Here is an 18,238-nt window from a genome sequence, read left to right as displayed (position 1 = left end):
GACTCCAGGCTGGCATGAAAGGCACTGCCTAGGCAAGGGTAACCTTATTCACTGACTCTCCTGCCTGCACCTCCAGAAGAGTGTTGGGGCTCCAGGTGTATGCCTCCCTGCCTGATTTTATGCATGTGGTGCTGAGGATGGAGCCCAGGGTATCATCCATACAGGACAAACATTCCACCCATTAAACTGCATCCCCAGCCCAAAGAGGTGTTTGTTTCTGCCAAGTCTCATGCCCAGGAGTCTCCGACAGATGTCTCCTCAGGTTATGTCGGAAAGGATTGGGTCCCCATGCCTATCCCTAGATTCACTGCCACAATGGCCATTAACATGTTGCCATGACTATCAAGCCTCACCCTGCTTGGTGGGACAGGAAATGTCTGTCAGCGGGATGCAGGGAGGAACTGGTGTCAGGTAGGCAGCCAGCAGGTAGGGTCTGCCAGGGCATTCCTTCTGTACTGGGACTTGTCCCAAGCATCCAAACCGTGGCAAGCCATCTTCCAGCAAATAAATACCATCTTCTTCAAGCAGGGCCTACATGCCCTGGAAGACACGTGCTGTGAGAGATAAGTTGAGGAGTTAGAAAAATATTGTCTGAACCAAGTGTAATGGCACACGTTTGTACTCCCAGAGCTAGGGAGCCTGAAGACAACAGGGTAGGTGTCAGCTCAAGGCTAGCCTGGGCTACATAGGGGACCAGAAAGGGGGTGGTGAGAAGGAGGGAAAAGGGGGAAGAAGAGGGAAAGAGAAAAGAAGGGAAGGAAGGGACATAGAAAGGATTTTTTCTATTTGGTTATTTTCTGTTTGGTTATTTTGTTGGTTTGGTCTGGTTTTGAGACAGGGTTTCACTATGTAGTAGCCAGGCTGTCCTGGAACTTGGTATGTAGACCAGGCTGACCTTAAATTCACAGAGATCCTCTGGCATCTGCCTCTGAGTGGTGGGAGTAAAGGTATGTGCCACCGTCAGCCCTGGATTTTGTTGTTGTTGTTGTTGTTGTTGTTTGTTTGTTTGTTTTTAGGTGTAGACAATTTAAGGCGTATGGTTAGACAGCAAACAGCAGGCACCATCTTCTATCATCATTAGCCCCACAGCCAAGACTTCATGGGGTGTGATTTGACATGTGACAGTCGCCCTTCTGCTTGAAATAGCTCATATAATCCCCACCACATCGAAGGGGTACCCCTGTAGTACCGGCGAGAAAATGGGGAGAGGTTCAAGGTTAAATTGTCTGACCAGCACTGCATGCCAGAGGCAGAAGCCGGAATTCACGCCCAGGTCCACTTGAGTGTGAGCCAGCATCCTTGCCTTGCACGCTAGGCTACCTTTAGGAGTCAGCCAGAGAGATGTGCCTGTGCCAGAATGGTCTGGGCCACTCCGTCCTTCAGCCCCAGACCTGGGGCTCGTGGCCTAATTCTCCCTCTTGCCAACATGTTCACTCTGCCTCCTGCCACTTCCGGCAGAGAGTGGCCGTAGCCGGCCCGCAGTGCCAGGCTGGGGCCACCCGATCTCCTTCCCTGACTAGCGCACAAAGCCGCATTTTGTTCACCCACTTAGGAGAGGACGAGGCAGAGGATGGTAAGCCACACCTGCTAGAAAAATGAAGCCTACAAAAAGTCTTTTAAAAGGCGTGTCATGCTCATAGATGTCGGTAACTCCAGTTCTAGGGGATCCAACACCCTCTTTTGGCCTCTGTGAACACCAGATATGACCATGTTGCAGAGACACCCATGCAGGGAAAATACCCACACGCATAAAATAATTTCAAAGCTTACCCGTAAATCATGCCATCCAGTAAAAGTTAAAGGGGGTGAGAAGAAACAGTGGCACAAGGTGCCCATGTCCTTTTGTCTTGCTTCCAACTTTGATTATTCTGACCACTACTTGTGGCTTTTTATTATTTAACATTTATTTGTTTTCTGTGTACTCATGGGCACAAACTTCATGCATTTGGGGGGTTGGGGTCAGAGGACAACTTCAGGGAGTCAGTTCCGCCCTGAGGATCCAACTCATCAGGCTTTGGAGCAAGTGCCTTTACCTACAAGCTCGCTCTCTCTCCCCTGTCCCCTCTCATTTACTAACTACACATGTGCCTAAAATGAAGTCTCTTGCTGAATTCACATCCATGAGCTCTCCTTTGAGAGTTTAAGCTTTGCGAAGGGGTTTAGCTTAGGCCGAGAAAGGCCCTTCACATTTCAACAAACATCCGAATAAACTTTCATTGTTAAATTCTCCCCATGGCGGACACCACTGTACGCTGGGGTTTCTCATTTACATCTCTCCTGTGCTGGCTTGACTCAAGCTGTCACGGAGTGGTTCTGCTTTGACATTTCCACCTCCTTGCCGCTTTAATTGTCGGCTGTGGTGGTGACATTGGCAGCCGCCTGTGGTACTGTGTACTGATCTCGAATTTATCAAGCACCGCAGTAACACAGGCAGGCTCACAACGTAAAACATCTGTACTTAACTCCATCTGATGACTTGTGCCCACCAGGCCACTGGCGCAAGGAACTGTTGAAGGACAGAACAGCAGGATTCTGGGAGGGAGGAAACTTGGAAAATACCCTTCAGCACGTTAAAGGCCGCCTGTGTGTGTGCAGGCTCAGGAGTTTCTAATGCTCACTCTACAGAGGTTATTCAGAAAGCCGGTTTGTGGGCATCGGCCCCTTATGGTGGTTTTAGGCCTGTGAGCATCCTCCCCTGGACCGACTCTTCCATCTTTGGATCGCAGCTCCCAAGCCTCCTGTTTCAGAATTCTCTCTCTTCTCACTTGATACCCAGTTCAGACTTCTGAAAGTTACCCCTCAAGCAGGAGCAGACCCAGCGCCTCGTGTTCCAAAGCAGTGACCAGATTTGCTCTAGTGTACCTTCTATGATTTGAGCCTCTGGTCCAGCCCTCGGAGCCCCAGTGCACGCTCCTCATTCGGGTGAGCATCTCATCTGCGTCTCTGAGTCCTAAAGGATTCGTTACCATTTCCTAATCGGCGAAAGCGATCGCCTTGATTTCCTTTGATGAAGGTTTCCTGGCCGACATTCTAGATCGAGCACAAAAGCAATTCATACCCTGCCCGGAAAGGCCCTGGCCCAGTGACCATGCCCCAGTCGTACACACGAAGCTCTAATTGTAGGTTAGGGGACAGAAGAGGAAGAACGGCAGAGCCACCCACTGCCCCCGACTGCTCTGCAAGACAAGCTTGACCCTCGTCCCCAGACACATGCAGGGCTACACCATCAGAACCCTTCCCTCCATCACTCACGGAGGTGAACACGTGCAGTTCTTTCCTAATAAGTTCGGTTTCAGCCGAAAGAAATAGAACTCTGCCAACAGTTGAGAAAACTCGAGAAACCTTAAGTACCTCAGGCTTGGAAAAAGCATTTCCAAACTGATTTTGTGCACTCTTTGATAGACTGCTGAAAACTAATATTTATCGTTGTTGTTGTTGTTTTTAAAGATGTAGTCCAAAATCAAGATCGTGCACTACAGGAGGGGAGGGGATGGGGTTATAGACATCTGAGCTTGCCCTGTGTTAACCTGGGAGGCGTGTGTATGATGTGCTGGCCCTTTGCAGACTTTGAGAGATGATAACATTTTGTATGCCAAAATGATCCTTTTTAAAAAATCATTATTGTTTTATTTTATGTGGATGGGTGTTTTGCCTGCACATTTATCCACACACCATGTGCACATGGAAGCCAGAAGAAGACACTAGATCCCTTGAAGCTGGAGTTGTAGATGGTTGCACAACACCATGTGTGTGCTGGGTACCAAGCCTGGGCTATAGAAGAGCAGCACGTGCTCTCAACTGCTGAGCCAATTCACCCCAGGATCCTGGTTTGTTTTTTTTGTGTTTTTCTGTTTTTTTCGAGACAGGGTTTCTCTGTGTAGTTTTGCACCTTTCCTGGAACTTACTCTGTAGCCCAGGCTGGCCTGGAACTCACAGAGATCCGCCTGCCTCTGCCTCCCAAGTGCTGGGACTAAAGGCATGTGCGCCACCACCGCCCGGCTAGGATCCTATTTTTTATTTGAACATTTTTGGTGTAACTATCCTTTCAGCTTAATCTCGTATTTTTTTTTATTTTATTTTTATTTCTCCATTTTCATGTGTGTATGCAGGTTTGCATGTCAGGGGTATGTGTGTTTGGAGGTACACAGGCTTGTGCATGTGTACTTGAGAAGGTGGAGACCTTAATTGACATAAGGAATCTTCATCAATCATACTTCGATATTATTCAGTGAGGCAGGGTCTCTCAATCAAATTCAGAGCTCACTGATATGGTTAGTTTCCTTAGCTCCATTGCTTTCCCAGCTGAGCCACCTCTGCAGCCTGTCACCATTAGAATCTTAGGGAACTGCTACATGATCATTGTGTCACCATAATGTGAACTATACCTTGTTGTATACATTTATATGCATAAATGATCTCTTTCCGCTGTTACCAGCTCCTTGGTTCAGGCCACCAGCACATCCTAGCAGCCCCCCAGCTGAGCTCCAGGCTTCAGTCTCAGAACAGACCCTTTAAAAGGGAAGTCAGTAGCAATGGACCTCTCAGAGCTCTGCTGTGGCCTCCTTGCCAGAGTGAGACCTGACAGCAGCAGGATTCCACCAGGCCCTATGGGCTCTGCCTCTAACCCTGGCTTCCAACTCACCCTCTTACCTCGCTCTGCTCAGTCACCCACTGCTCCTGCACTGCCTTCGCACAGGCTGCTCCCCAGCTTCCAACAGTAGTAGAGGCTCCCCCACACACTGGCACCTGCTTCCAGATTTGAGAAGGGTCAGATCTCACTTCCTCACGGAGCTGTGGCCCACAGCCTTGATGCAAGTTGCAGCTTGCCCCACGCCCCTGGAGTTTCTAATCTCATCTTATTTTACACTTCTATTTTCCCTTTTCATTATACTCTCATTTATTTGTATGTTTATTTGGTGTGTGTGTGTGTGTGTGTGTGTGAGGCCAGAAGACAACTTGGAGTTGGTTTTCTCCTTCAACAATGTGGGTCCCAGGAACTGAACTCAGGCCCCTGGGCTTGGCTACAGGCACCTTTACCCCCTGAACCATCTCACCCACCCCTTATTATTCTTTTTGTTTGTTTGTTTGTTTGTTTTTCGAGACAGGGTTTCTCTGTAGCTTTGCACCTTTTCCCTGGAACTCATTTGGTAGCCCAGGCTGGCCTTGAACTCACAGAGATCCGCTGCCTCTGCCTCCCAAGTGCTGGGATTAAAGGCGTGCGCCACCACCGCCCCGGCTTCCCTCATTATTCTTTTACTATGCTAATTATTTATCATATTTATTATTAATTGCCCATTTATTTCTCTCCACTACAATTTAAGCTTCTCAAGAATGGGGAACTTTGTTCTGGTCCTCTAAGTGCCCAGAACAGTGTCCAGGGGGCCATAAATAACAGCTGTAAGTGTATTGTGGGTAAATGGAAACTGCAGCTCAAGTTATCCTATCTAAACTTTCTTTTTGTGTTGTCAGGATCTCACCATGTAGTCCTGAGTGGAGCTTGCTGTATACACCAGGCTGGCCTCACAGAGATCCACCTGCCTCTGCCTCCTGAGTGCTGGGAGTAAAGGCATGCGCCACCACACTGGGCTTCAAAGTTAGATTGTTTAGGAAAAAAATACACACTTTGCTTTAAGAGCAGCAGAGGAAAAGAAGCCATTTCTTTTGTTGTTGCTGGTGGTGTGGTGTGGTGTGGTTTGGTTTGGTGTGGTTTTGGTGGCACTGGGATCAAATCCAGGGCCTTGGGCATGCACGATAGGCACACGCCTGTAAAAAAAACTTTCTGGTTGGGGAAGCCATCATATCCACAGTAAACTATTAATGTAACTAGAAGATTCAGTGTGCTTGAACTCTCTCCAGGTGTCACTTCGGGCTTTGATGTCTCTCCACTGGGTGTTAACTACACCCAGTTCCTCGTAGTCCTTCTAACCCTCAAGTTCATTTGAGAACTTGGAAGCAGTTCAGGTCCATCATGGCAGGATCATTGACTTTATAAAAACAATTTTTTTTTTTTTTTTTAAGCTGAGGACCGAACCCAGGGCCTTGAGCTTGCTAGGCAAGCGCTTTACCACTGAGCTAAATCCCCAACCCCTAAAAAAAAATTTTTTTTTTAAAAAAAAGACATCTCCTCCATCTCCTGAGAGGCGCGGTTGCCTGAGCGTCGCAAGCATCAAGTGACCTGCTCCAACATGCAGCTGTCTGCCTTTGTGGGTTTCTGCCCCAGCTGCCAGGCAAAGCCAAATTAACAGTGGTTAAGGATACAGACGCACCCTTTCTACATTAGAAATTGGGTAAGAGTTTTCGAGGGTCTTTATTATTTAAATTTTTATTAGATTTATTCATTTTGTGTGTCCGTGTTTTGCCTGCATGTATGTCTGTGCAGCACATGTGTGCCCGGTGCCCTTGGAGGTCAGAAGAGGGCATCAGATCCCCTGGAACTGGAGTTAGGAATGGTTGTGAGCTGCTGTGTGGGTGCTGGGAATCGAACCTGGATCCTCTTCAAGAGCGACAAGTGCTCTTGACCACTAAACCATCCCTCCATCCCCTTATTTTTATTTTTTAAAAAATATGTTACACTTTCATTGGCTATTTTAATTTTTACATTTATTTAAAATTTACATTGAGTGAATGAGGGAGGGAGGGGAGTAGGAGAGATAGGTAGACAGACAGACAGACAGACAGACAGGTAGATAGAGCGCGCCTGTGCGTACCACGTGTGGAAGATAGAAAACAACCTGTGGGAGTTGGTTCTCTTCGCCATGTAGATCCAGGAACTGAACTTGGGTCCTTAGGCTTAGATACAAGCACTTTTACCCACTGAGCCATCTTGCCAGCCCCTAGAAATGCTTCTTTTACGTGTGTACATGTCCACGTGTGTGCTTTGAAAACGTCTATCACTGAAGGTGGAGCTCACTGATTCAGCTAAGCTGACTGGCCAGCGAGCCCCAGAGACCTCAGCTTCCCCAACACTGGGATTCTGGAACGCACTGGTATGCTTGGCTTTTTGTGTAGATCCTGGGGATTGAACTCGGTATTCATGCTTGCATGGCAAATATAAAGGGACATCCTCTCAGCCCCGGAGTTTGGGGTTTTAATTGTTGAGTGTGCAATATAAAGCCATCTCCCAACAATTCTCAGTGATAACATAGGCTTTGAGGGGTAAATACTATGATCCCCAGGCTGGCCTGGAATTCCTAGATTCCAGGGACCCCCTGCCTCAGCTTTCCACAGTATTTTTTTTTCTCCTTTCTCCAAGTAATAGGGCCAAAACTCAGGCTTCACACATGCTAGATAAGCGCTCCATCACCAAGTTCCAGCCCAGCCCTTCAATGCCTTTTAAAAGATTTATTGGGGCTGGAGAGATGGCTCAGCGGTTAAGAGCACTGGTTGTTCTTCCAGAGGTCCTGATGAGTTCAATTCCCAGCAACCATATGGTGGCTCACAACCATCTGGTGCCCTCTTCTGGTCTGCAAGCATATATGTAGGTAGAACTCTGTATACATAATAAATAAATAAATCTTTAAAAAAAGATTTATTTATTTTTTATTTCATGTATATGTCTGTGCACCACATGTGTGCAGTGGCCATGGAGGCCAGAAGAGGGCATCAGATTCCCCTGTAACTGGAGTTGCAGGTGGTTGTGAGCTGTTCCGTGGATGCCAGGAACCACTGAACCATTGCTCTAGCCACACAACGCCTTTTCTAAAAGCACAAACTAAAAAGAAAGTTACAGGTGTGTTGGAGCCTACTAGGTTTCCTACTGGCTATACCCAGCAGGACTGCATGAGAGGTTGACTGGACCATGGGCCTGGGTACCAGGTGTTTGTAAGGGTCTAACTAGCAAGAGGGAGGTCTTTTGTGCTGCCCCTTGGCATTGTTAGAAATAGTGCTTTGGAATTAAACTCAGGGCCCTTTTGGTTAAGGATCCAGATCCACCCGAGTCTAACCTGTGTTTTCTCTCTGCTTCTTAACTCTCCAACTAACTCTCTTATCCCTCATTCCTCAAGAGTTCCTGGAGTAAATAAGTGTGGGGCTGGTCTCCCACACAGATGGAAGAGGTTAAACCTGCCGGCATGGCTTTGGGTAAAACAAATCAAAGTGATAGATAGCACAATAAAGCATCACCAGCTCATGCACTACATGGATCCCTTTATAACTTAACCCAGGCACTGATTTCTGAGCCCTTTATACCATTGTTTAACTGATGCTTCTACTGTGGCCGTTCAAAGACAGGGTTGAAGTCACACAGCTGAAACTCACATCCTAGCCTCGCCACACACCAGCTCTACAGAACTGGCGCTCGGGTTTCTGCGTGTGGATCAACACTGGTTACTGTGTCTGTGTTGTGTTAAGGATGTAGAACGCCTGGCCAGAGTGATAACCAAATACGTGTGATGGTGGTGGTAACAATTATGGATGTGTCTGTTTGTCTAAATGAGTATCACATGAGTGCAGGGCCAGAGAGGCCAGAAGAGGGTGCCAGATAGAACTGGAGTTACAGGTTGTAAGCTGCCTGACATGGGAGATGAAAACAAAACCTAGGTCCTTTCAAGCCAAGGTCCTTCCTTTGCAAGAGCACCATGGTGCTCTTAACCTCTGATCCATTGCTTCAGCCCCCTAGTCTTGATTTAAGACCTATATGGAGTACTGGGGTGGGGGGTTGTTTTTGTTTTATTGTTTTTCGAGACACGGTTTCTCTGTGTAGTTTTGGTGCCTATCCTGGATCTCTCTCTGTAGACCAGGCTGGCCTCGAACTCAGAGATCCACCTACCTCTGCCGTTCCCCCCTCCCCAAGTACTGGGATTAAAGGTGTGCACCACCACTGCCCAGCAAATACTGTTTATTTTCTGAGATAGATGTAGCATTGATCTCAAGCTTTTTGGCCTCCTATTAAAGTAGCAGAGAGTACAAAGTTACTCTGTATTCAAGTTAAGGGATCCAGGCTTTAAAAAACAAAACAAAACTCAGTGGTTCAGAGCACTTAGTGCCCTTCCAGAGTACCCAAGTTCGTTTCTCAGCACCCACATTGCAGCTCACAACTATCTGTAACTCCAGTTTCAGGAAATCTGATACCCTCTTCTGATGTCCTTGGGCACCAACCACACACATGGTACACAGACATACACACAGGCAAAGCACTCACACACACACACAAAATAAAAATCCGTGAAGTTAAGGATCTAAGGAATCTACTTCTGTCGACCAGTCCAATCAGTGAGAACAAGCAATAGTTTTGTTTTGTTGATTTCTTGTTTGTTTGTTTTTGTTTTTAACACACATGTATAGACCTTACTCTTAAGAAGCGACGGGAAGAATTTTTGTCATATAATTTAATGTCAGTTCTCCCAGAAGTAGGCTAACGGTTGTCTTTATTATGATAAATCAATAAACATGGACATTCCACCATACTTTGGAGGTAACCTAGGCCTGAAAAGAAAATGAGTCTAAACTATGTGCTCACGTGTTACTCACTCTCCTGTTCATTCTAAGATTAGTTCACTTACAAAAGACAACACTAAGCTTGTAAATCAAGATAAGTGGTATCTGGGCTGGGTGACTAAATGAAAGTAGACTTGAACAGGGCCTGAGGAGATGGCTTAGCAGTCAAGAGCCATGTTGCTCTCTCAGAGGAACCAAGTTCAGTTCCAAGCACCCACAAGGCAGCTCACAGCTGCCTGTAACTCCAGCTCCAGGGCGTCCTATGCCCTCTCCTGGCCTCTGCAGGTCCCTGCAGTCATGTGCACAAATCCCCACTCAGATACACACACATTCACACAAACAAAAATAATCAAATACATCTTTAAAAGAAACAATACCAGGTCTTACGACTTCTTGTGTAGAAAATAACAATACACCAAAGGATTAATTTTTTTCACATGTGATTGCATTTTATTTCACCGTCGTAGAGGACTTCATGTACATTCTCACTCCAAAGTGCTTCATAGATGCTTAAAGGGCCAGTACCAGTCCCCTGATGCAGTCAGTAACATCAGAGGTTCTTGAATAAGTTGAAAGTACAGATCATTCTGAAATCATAAGTAGTTGGCTATCACCTGGTCTAATAAAATAGACATTTACAACATAAAGGGCAAGCTCATTTGTGTATGTAACCAGTAAAAATTGGAATTCAGGAGTTGCAAAGATGACTGACTCAGTGTTTCAAGAGCACTTGCTGTTATTGCAGAGGGCCATGGTTCGATTCCCAGCTCCCACATGGCATCTCACAGTTGCCTATAACACCAGTTCCGGGGGAACCTAACTTCCTCTTCTGGCCTCCATGGGTTCTTTACACACTTGGTACACATATATACTATACATGCAGGCAAAACACTTAGTAACAAAAACCGTAAGTAAAACAACAGTAGGAACCCAGAAAAGTGCATGAAGGAATGAAGTTTGTGAATTTTACAAAAGACTTACCGGTCCCTTAAAATATCAACCACTTTAAGAGCTGTGATTGGGGACTGAGCATTCTTCCACAGCATTCACAGCCACACTGTCAGCCCATCGGTTGCGTGCCGGTGTGATTATTTTTGGTTATGGATATGTGTCCATGTAGGCTTCCTCTGGCCTCTAGCAGGGGAAGATACATGAGTAAGATGACTCAAATCGTGTATAGTAAGTACCGTGTAAAACTTAGTCACCACACCCTTCTACAGAGACAGAGAGCAGACACCTGCAAGACCCAGGTGGGTTCCTGAGCAGTTCCTAGCTAGCTGGGCAAAGCCTACCATTCTTCATTTTTCTGCAGTGGGCTTCTTGGCATCCCAGAGAGGTGGTTGGAGATAGCTGTGGCATCTGTGTGGGGCCCTGGAGTCACTGAGGACAAGAGTCCAATATTGACCAAGAAGGATGTCTTATACCACCTGCAAGGACCAAGGGTGCTGTGTGGCAATTGGGATTAGTGAGCGTGGCGCTGGGGAGTGGCTTATGGAACCCATGACTTTCAGAGTGATGATGCTGGCTGAGGTGTGCAGGGTAGATGCCATTCCTCAGCAGCTGTAAAGAACATTTAAAATTAGTCTGTGGACCCCAGCACTCAGAAGATGAAGGCAGGAGGATCGGAAGTTCAAGGTCACCCACACTACATAGTGAATTCAAGTCCAGCCCGTGCTACAGGAAACCAAAGGGGGGTTCGGATAGTGAGCAGAGGGTTGATAGTGCTCATTCAGTTTGCTGTTCTTTGGATTTCCGTCGGTTTGAATTTGGCTGGGTTTTTGGTTTGCAGAGCTTAGGGCCTGATACATAAGGGGCAAACACTCTTTATCATTCTACCCACAGCTAAGTTCACACCATTAACAGATTTCGAGGAAATCGGCCACAGATAAAGCAACTGCCTTATGTAGCTGGAGAATGAGGCAGTGTTACCCACTGCTGACTGGAGGGACTTTCACTCACGTGTCCGTGCCCATTCAGAACTGCTGACGCTCAAATACATCTAAACAGCACTTGCAGACACATGTAGGTCCAGACTTCGTACTTAATCTTTATGTGTACTCTAATCTTATTTGTGGGTCATCCTCCCACCCCCAGTTATTGGGCAAAGACTTAAGTATATTATAAACAAAGAACATTTGTACCTTATTCTTTGAATTATTGGGATTTTTAAAAGTTTTAACTATGTTTATGTATGTCTGTGTCTGTGCATGTGAGTGCAGTGCCCCTGGAGTCCAGAAGAGGGCAACAGATCCCCATGGAGCTGGAGTTACAGGTGATGGTGCGCTACCTGATGTGACTGCTAGGAACTGAACTCCAGGCCCGTGCAAGGGTAGAAAGAGCTCTTAACTGTGGAGCCATCTCTCCAGCTCCCATGATACACTTTGAGAGGAAACAATTAACCAGGGATAACGTTCTTTATTCCTCTGGGACAGACACTGAGGCTGGTTTGTAACCCAGCTCTCGTTACTAGTGCCGTATCGGCTGATGCTGTGTCATGCTGACCCAGCCTTTCAGGACGTGCCCAGGAGTACCAGCTGGGTCACATCTAACTGATTTTCATGGTGGCTGCACCAATCGGCATTCCCCCCTGCAGTGAATTAGGGTTCCCTTCTCCTCACCAGCACTTCCTGTTGTCTCCTTTCTTGATGTCTGCCATTCTAACTGGGGTGAGATGAACTCTTACTGTTTGTTCAGCCCCAGAGACAAATGAAATGATGTTATTTGCCAGATAATGGAGCAATTGGAGATCAGCATGTTAAAAAAAAAAAAACAAGTGCAGAAAGACAAATATATGTTGTCTCTCATCTGTTATCTTGGAATTGTGTATCAATGCAGAAAAATCTATATATAAAATATGGACTTATATGTATGTAAACATGCACATATTTATGTGTTTATATAATGTACTGGGTGGTTTTGTGTGTCACCTTGACACAAGCTAGAGTCATCAGAGGAAGGAGCATCAGTTGAGGAAACGCCTCCATGAGATCCAGCTCTAAGGCATTTTCTCATTTAGTGATCAATGGGGGTGGGTGGTTCAGCCCATGGTGGGTGGTGCCAACCCTGGGCTGCTGGTCCTGGGTTCTACAAGAAAGCAGGCTGAGCAAGCCATGGGAACAAGCCAGTAAGCAGCACCCCTCCATGGCTTCTGCATCAGCTCTGGCCTCCGGAATCCTGCCCTGTTTGAGTTCCTGCCCTGACTTCCTTCAGTAATGAACAGCAATGCTGAAGTGTAAGCCAAATAAACCCTTTCCTCCCCAACTTGCTCTTTGGTCAGGGTGTTTCATCACAATAGAAACCCTAACTAAGACATATAATATATGTGTATATGCACATCCATATGTGTGTGTTTACATATGTATTTATATATGTATATATTGAGATAACATTTAGATATAAATATAAAATACACTTATGCATAATATGATGATACATCTACATATGTATAAAAATGTGTATATCTCGGTGTGTGTATGTATATTTAGTGGAGGCTGCAAGTCCAAGCCCAGTGTGCCTGCAGACCCTGCTCCTGCTTTGGCCTTTCTTCCTGGGGGACCGCCACATTCTGGCTGTGCTCCCAGTTGCTTCTCCCAAGGTTCCTATTCTGAGTTCTGTTGTCCCCAGTGGCTGCCTCCCCGAAGCACAGCATAGAAGGCACAGGTACCAGACAGGAATTCCGTCCTGCTGTCAGGTCCCAAGTACCAGCTGACCCTGTCCCCGAAGCCACTAAAATACACCTCAACATTCCAGAGCCCCACTTAGATCCACTCCAAAGCCTAAATGCTATTTGTACATCGGCTCTTAAAGCACACACTTAAATATGTGGACAAATTTCAGTTTGTTCGCTGTGGTATCAAGCCCTACGCACTTCAGAAAAAGGAAGAGGAAGGAGGGGAGTGGGGAGGAACATGTCCTAGAACAGAAAAGGACAAAGGCGCGGTTTGTGTGTGGTTTTGTTTGTTTGTTTGTTTTTCTTTTCCTTCACAAAGAAGCAAGTGCACAGTCATCTTCTGAAAATATAAGGAGCCAGGCAGTGGTGGTGCACATCTGTAATCCCAGCACTTGGGAAGCAGAGGCAGGTGGATCTCTGTGTATTCAAGACCAGCCTGGTCTTCGAGTTCCAGGCCTGCTAGGGCTGCATAGTCAGACCCTGTCTTCAAAAATAAATATATAGGTCTATATTGATCAACATTCCCCAAATCCTAGACTCATGTGTATATGAGAACCTGGGGCTGGAGAGAATGCTCAGTGATTAATAACACATGTTGCAGAGGACCTGGGGTCCATCCTCAGCACCCACATGGTGCCTTGCAACCATCTCTTCAGGCCTCTGCAAGCACCTGATACACGTGTGATACACATTCATGCATGCAGGCAAAATACTCATACGCATAAAGTAATAGTCTTTGAAATTAAAAATAAGGACCTAAATTTTACTACTGGTATTCATTCATTTTTTCATCTCATCTCACTTGTTTATCTTCTCTCCATGGGGCGTGGTGACCCCCACCACTAATCCCAGCTTTGAGAAAGCCCTGACTCCTATTTGAATGTCAGTTTTCACCCTCTGATGCCCATCTGCCCTCTGATGCCCCATCCACTCTCTGGTGCCCATCTGCCCTCTGATGCCCCAGGCACCCTCTGATGTCCAACCCTCTCTCTGATGACCCAGGCTGTCCTCTAATGCCCCAACCCTCCAGCCCTCCAATGCCTTGGCCCATCCTTTGAAAGCAAATGATGACTAACAGTTATTTTAAAAGACAGACTTCAGTGTAGACCCCAAGTTGCTGGTCCCCCTCAAGGCTCTCTAACCACACCCCCTTTGTTTCTCTTGTGCTGTGCTAAGGGGTGACCCCAGAACCTTGTATGCACTTGACAAGTGTTTGGCTGTCCAATCACATCCCAAGCCCTCTGGACATATGTTTATGTGAGAATTTTACATTCTTTTTAAAAGATTTATTCTAAACTATTTATATGCATGTATATCTGTGTATATTCACACAACGTATGTGAGCATGTGTGTGTGAGAGAGGCAGCTGTGAGCCACCTCATGTGGGTGCTGACAACCAAACCCAGGTCCTCTTCAAGATTGGACCCACTCTTAATCACTGAGCTCACCTCTCTGGCTGTGTATGATTGCCTTAAAGATGTCCCCCAATTCTCCATTCCATGGGCTGAAGTACCGAATACACATATATACCAAGTGTTAGGAGATCCTGAGGGGCACACGAGACATAGGAACCCAATCTCACATGGCACAAACTCTTCTGAATTGTCCTCCAAAACACAATGACTTGGGCTGTATAGAAGTTTGACTTGGGCGTGTGGTTCAGGGGAAACTTTCTAGACTGGGAAATAAGAAATTCTGAGTTTCAGTTTGAGGAAAGACTTCTGTGCAGGTGTGGGGTAACAGTTAAGTTCCTGAAACTCAGCACGTTCAAGGAAGAGAGAAGAGAGAAGGGGAGGGAAGAGAGGAAGAGGAAGGAAGAAGGGGGGGGGTGGGGGTATTCCAGTATGAACCACTGACTCTCCCTTCCTTGAAGTTGAAATCCTGCAGGCTTTCATCTTCACTGGCTGCTGGTTTGTCTCAGAAGTGGTGTGATTAAGTCATGCCAAAGCTGGGGCTGGAGAGATGGCTCAGAGGTTAAGAGCACTGGCTTCATTTCCAGGATGACCCAGGTTCAATTCCCAGCACCCACATGCAGCTCACAACTGTCTGCAACTCCGGTTCCAGGGGATCTGACACCCTCACACAGCCATACATGCTGGCAAAACCCCAAAGCACATAAAAATAAACAAATTTTTTTTTAATGGTAAAGCAATAAAGAGCCTCAGTGAATCATTCTCAAAGTTTCTGGGAAGGGAAGTCATGGAAACGCTGTTTCTATTCTCTATTTCTCTGTTTCTTCTTTTCCCCCCGGGTCTGTGAACAAGCCACTCACTGACTTCCCATGGTTGGAAGGCTTCCATTTCTGAGGAACAAGAGTAAACTGTGTTATTTCAGTTGCTGTTGCTGATGAGAGCGAAGCTAGCCAGATTGTTTAGTTGACCCAAGGGCCCAAGACCTGAAAGGCAACATTCTTGGCACTGTCCCCACCCATCACTGTCCATGTGACATTTAAGGTTGCAGGAAGCTGAGGGAGGGAGAGGATTTGCTGCATGTCATTTCAGCTAAAGCTCAAAATGAAATCCCTCCCCTAAGGGAAAATGTATCCAGTTGTGTTTGGAAGGGAGGGCGGGTCTCAGTTCTTACTTTTGGTTCTGATTGAATTGGACAAGAGGAGATTGGTGTGGGTTTTCCTGGATCATCAGCTACTTACTGAGGCCAAAGAGCCCAGCTAGTCCAGCCCAGGGTATATACTCAAGAGAAATAAAAACAGAAGTCTACTAAAAAAAATGTGGGCACAAATGACTGAAACGCCATTGTTCACAACAGCCAACAGGTGGACACAGCCCAGATGTCCTTCAACTGGTCTGTTGACAGGCAAACTGTGGTATGCCCACATCATGGAATGCCACGTGGCATTGACCAGACATGAATGCTGGCCTATATCACATGAAAAAAGCAGGCTCCCAAAGAGCACATGTTGTATGAACCTGTTCTCATGAACTACTAAGAACCAGGAAATGGAAGGAGACAAGCACTGGCTAGTGTTTGCCTAGCATGGAAGGGCAGGAGAGTGAAAATTGTGGGTTTCTAAAAATATTGTTGTGATGGTTGGGAATAGAACCTGGGAAAATACCCCCCCCCAAAAAAACAAGAAAAAAACAAGAAAAAAACAAACACTGAACTCAGTTGAAATGAGCAGATTAGATATGGGAATCATATTTCAATAAAGCAGGTGTTGTGGTTTTTTTTTTTAATGCTAACTCAAGAACACATAGCCCAACCAAGAAGTGAACTCGAAAGTGTACCTTTCTCTGAGGACACTCCGGACACTCCAGACACTCCTGAGTGTGTTTATCTGTTTGCTTAGCACCGAAGCAAAGAGTTAAAATTAGAGGCCGGGCCTGGGGAGATAACTCAGTAAAGTATTTGCTCTCTAAGCAAAGGCCAGGAGTACCAGTAACCTGTGTGCCTGTAACCCCAGTGCTGGGGAGGAAGATGGGGGCTCCCTGGAGCTCACTGGCCATCCATCCATGCTCCATCAGTGAGCTCCTGACCTTGTCTAGATAGATAGATAGATAGATAGATAGATAGATAGATAGATACATACATACATACATACATACATACATACATACATATGACAGATATGATCAAGACACCTGACATCTGGTCTCTACATGGGTGTGCACACACTCACATCACAAGTTTACTCAGTAGCTTTCACACACTGTCATCAGGAATACCTTGGTTCGTGGAGTCTATAGTCAGACTAGAATATCGGGAGAGATCAGCCATGGAGTGACTGATGGTTTAGTGGTTAGCGGAAATCTGGTGCTGAACACAGGTTGTGACCTCCCATGTGTGTGCTGGGAACTATACTTGAGCCCTCTGGAAGAGCAGCAGGTGCTCCTAACTGCTGAGCCAGCTCTTTTGCACCTGGTGGGATGCCTAAGGATCTGCGGCCTCCTCTGTGTAGACCCTGAGTCTAGTGACATGTTTGTCCCGTGGGAATCTAAGGAGCCCAGGGTGGAAGTTGGATCTCTACATTTGTCTTCCCTGCACAATTAATGCTTTATACGATTTTGTAAATATTAAAAACTACCACATCATTGGTTTGTTCTTAACAAACAACAAAGGTCTCATTAGGTCGCACAGACGGGCATCAAATTTCTGGACTCCACCCATTCGTAGTCCCCACCCTCTGGGGTTGCTGGGACCAGGAATGTCTGCTACCACGTCCAACTTTAATGACTTCCTCCCTTCCTTTCTCCTATAATTATGTATTTTACCCTCTGTCCACAGGCGTGGGAGACTGGGATTGCCAGCGAGAAGAGGCTGCTGCTACAATGAACCCGAGCCATCCTGTGGGTCTTGTGCCACACATCAAAAGGTACTGTGTACTCTGTGTCTCTGTGATGGAAGGTACTGTGCATGGCTTCCACTTAAGGAAATAGGAACAAGTTACGCTTTCTATGGTGAAATTTGATTATCTTTGTAAGAACATAAAAGGAGTAAGCACGTAAGAAGATAGTACATTACAAGGCTGGAGGGATGGCTCAGAGGTTAAGAGCACTGACTGCTCTTCCAGAGGTCCTGAGTTCAATTCCCAGCAACCACATGGTGGCTCACAACCGTCTGTAATGAGATCTGGCGCGCCCTCTTCTGGCCTGCAGTCATACATGCTGTATACATAATAAATAAATAAATCTTTAAAAAAATAAATTTAAAAAAAGAAAATAGTACATTAAATGACTAGAGAGATGGCTTAGTGGTTAAGAGCATGTCCTTGTTCTTGCAGATGGCCTGAGTTCTGTTCCCAGCACCCCCATAGCACAGCTCCTAACTACCTGTAACTCCAGCTCCAGGAGGTTTTGGCACTGTACAAACCTACACAGACACATGCACATACACAATTTACAAAATGAAATAAACGTTTTTTTAAATGTTATATTATTAAAAGTGGTCTTTTTTTAAGGCTGAGGAGATGGCTCAGTCAGCATATTGCTTGCTGTACAAGCATGAAGACCTCACTTTGATCCGCCTAGAACCTTCATAAAAAGCCAGGCATGGTAGCATGGAGCTGCCATCCCAGCACTGTGGAGACAGACAAGAGGCACCCTGGGGCTCACTGGCCATCAGCTTGGCTGAATTGATGAGCTTTGGGTTCAGTATAAGACACTGTCTCAAAAGTAA

General features: G+C 46.2%; 1 protein-coding gene across 1 annotated transcript in view; it reads left to right on the top strand.

Annotated features, from left to right (window-relative positions):
- Taok3 (TAO kinase 3) overlaps window positions 1-18,238 on the top strand; it is a 167,239-nt gene that overhangs the window by 56,843 nt on the left and 92,158 nt on the right. Inside the window, exon 3 of the mRNA XM_036171725.1 lies at window positions 17,348-17,435. The gene's annotated coding sequence lies outside the window, so the exon portion shown is untranslated. The remainder of the gene's footprint in view (window positions 1-17,347; window positions 17,436-18,238) is intronic.

This window comes from Onychomys torridus, chromosome 22 (assembly GCF_903995425.1).
Source record: "Onychomys torridus chromosome 22, mOncTor1.1, whole genome shotgun sequence".
Taxonomy (NCBI): domain Eukaryota; kingdom Metazoa; phylum Chordata; class Mammalia; order Rodentia; family Cricetidae; genus Onychomys; species Onychomys torridus.
The sequence above is the reverse complement of the archived record's forward strand: the minus strand, read 5'-3'. Positions and strand labels throughout refer to the sequence as shown.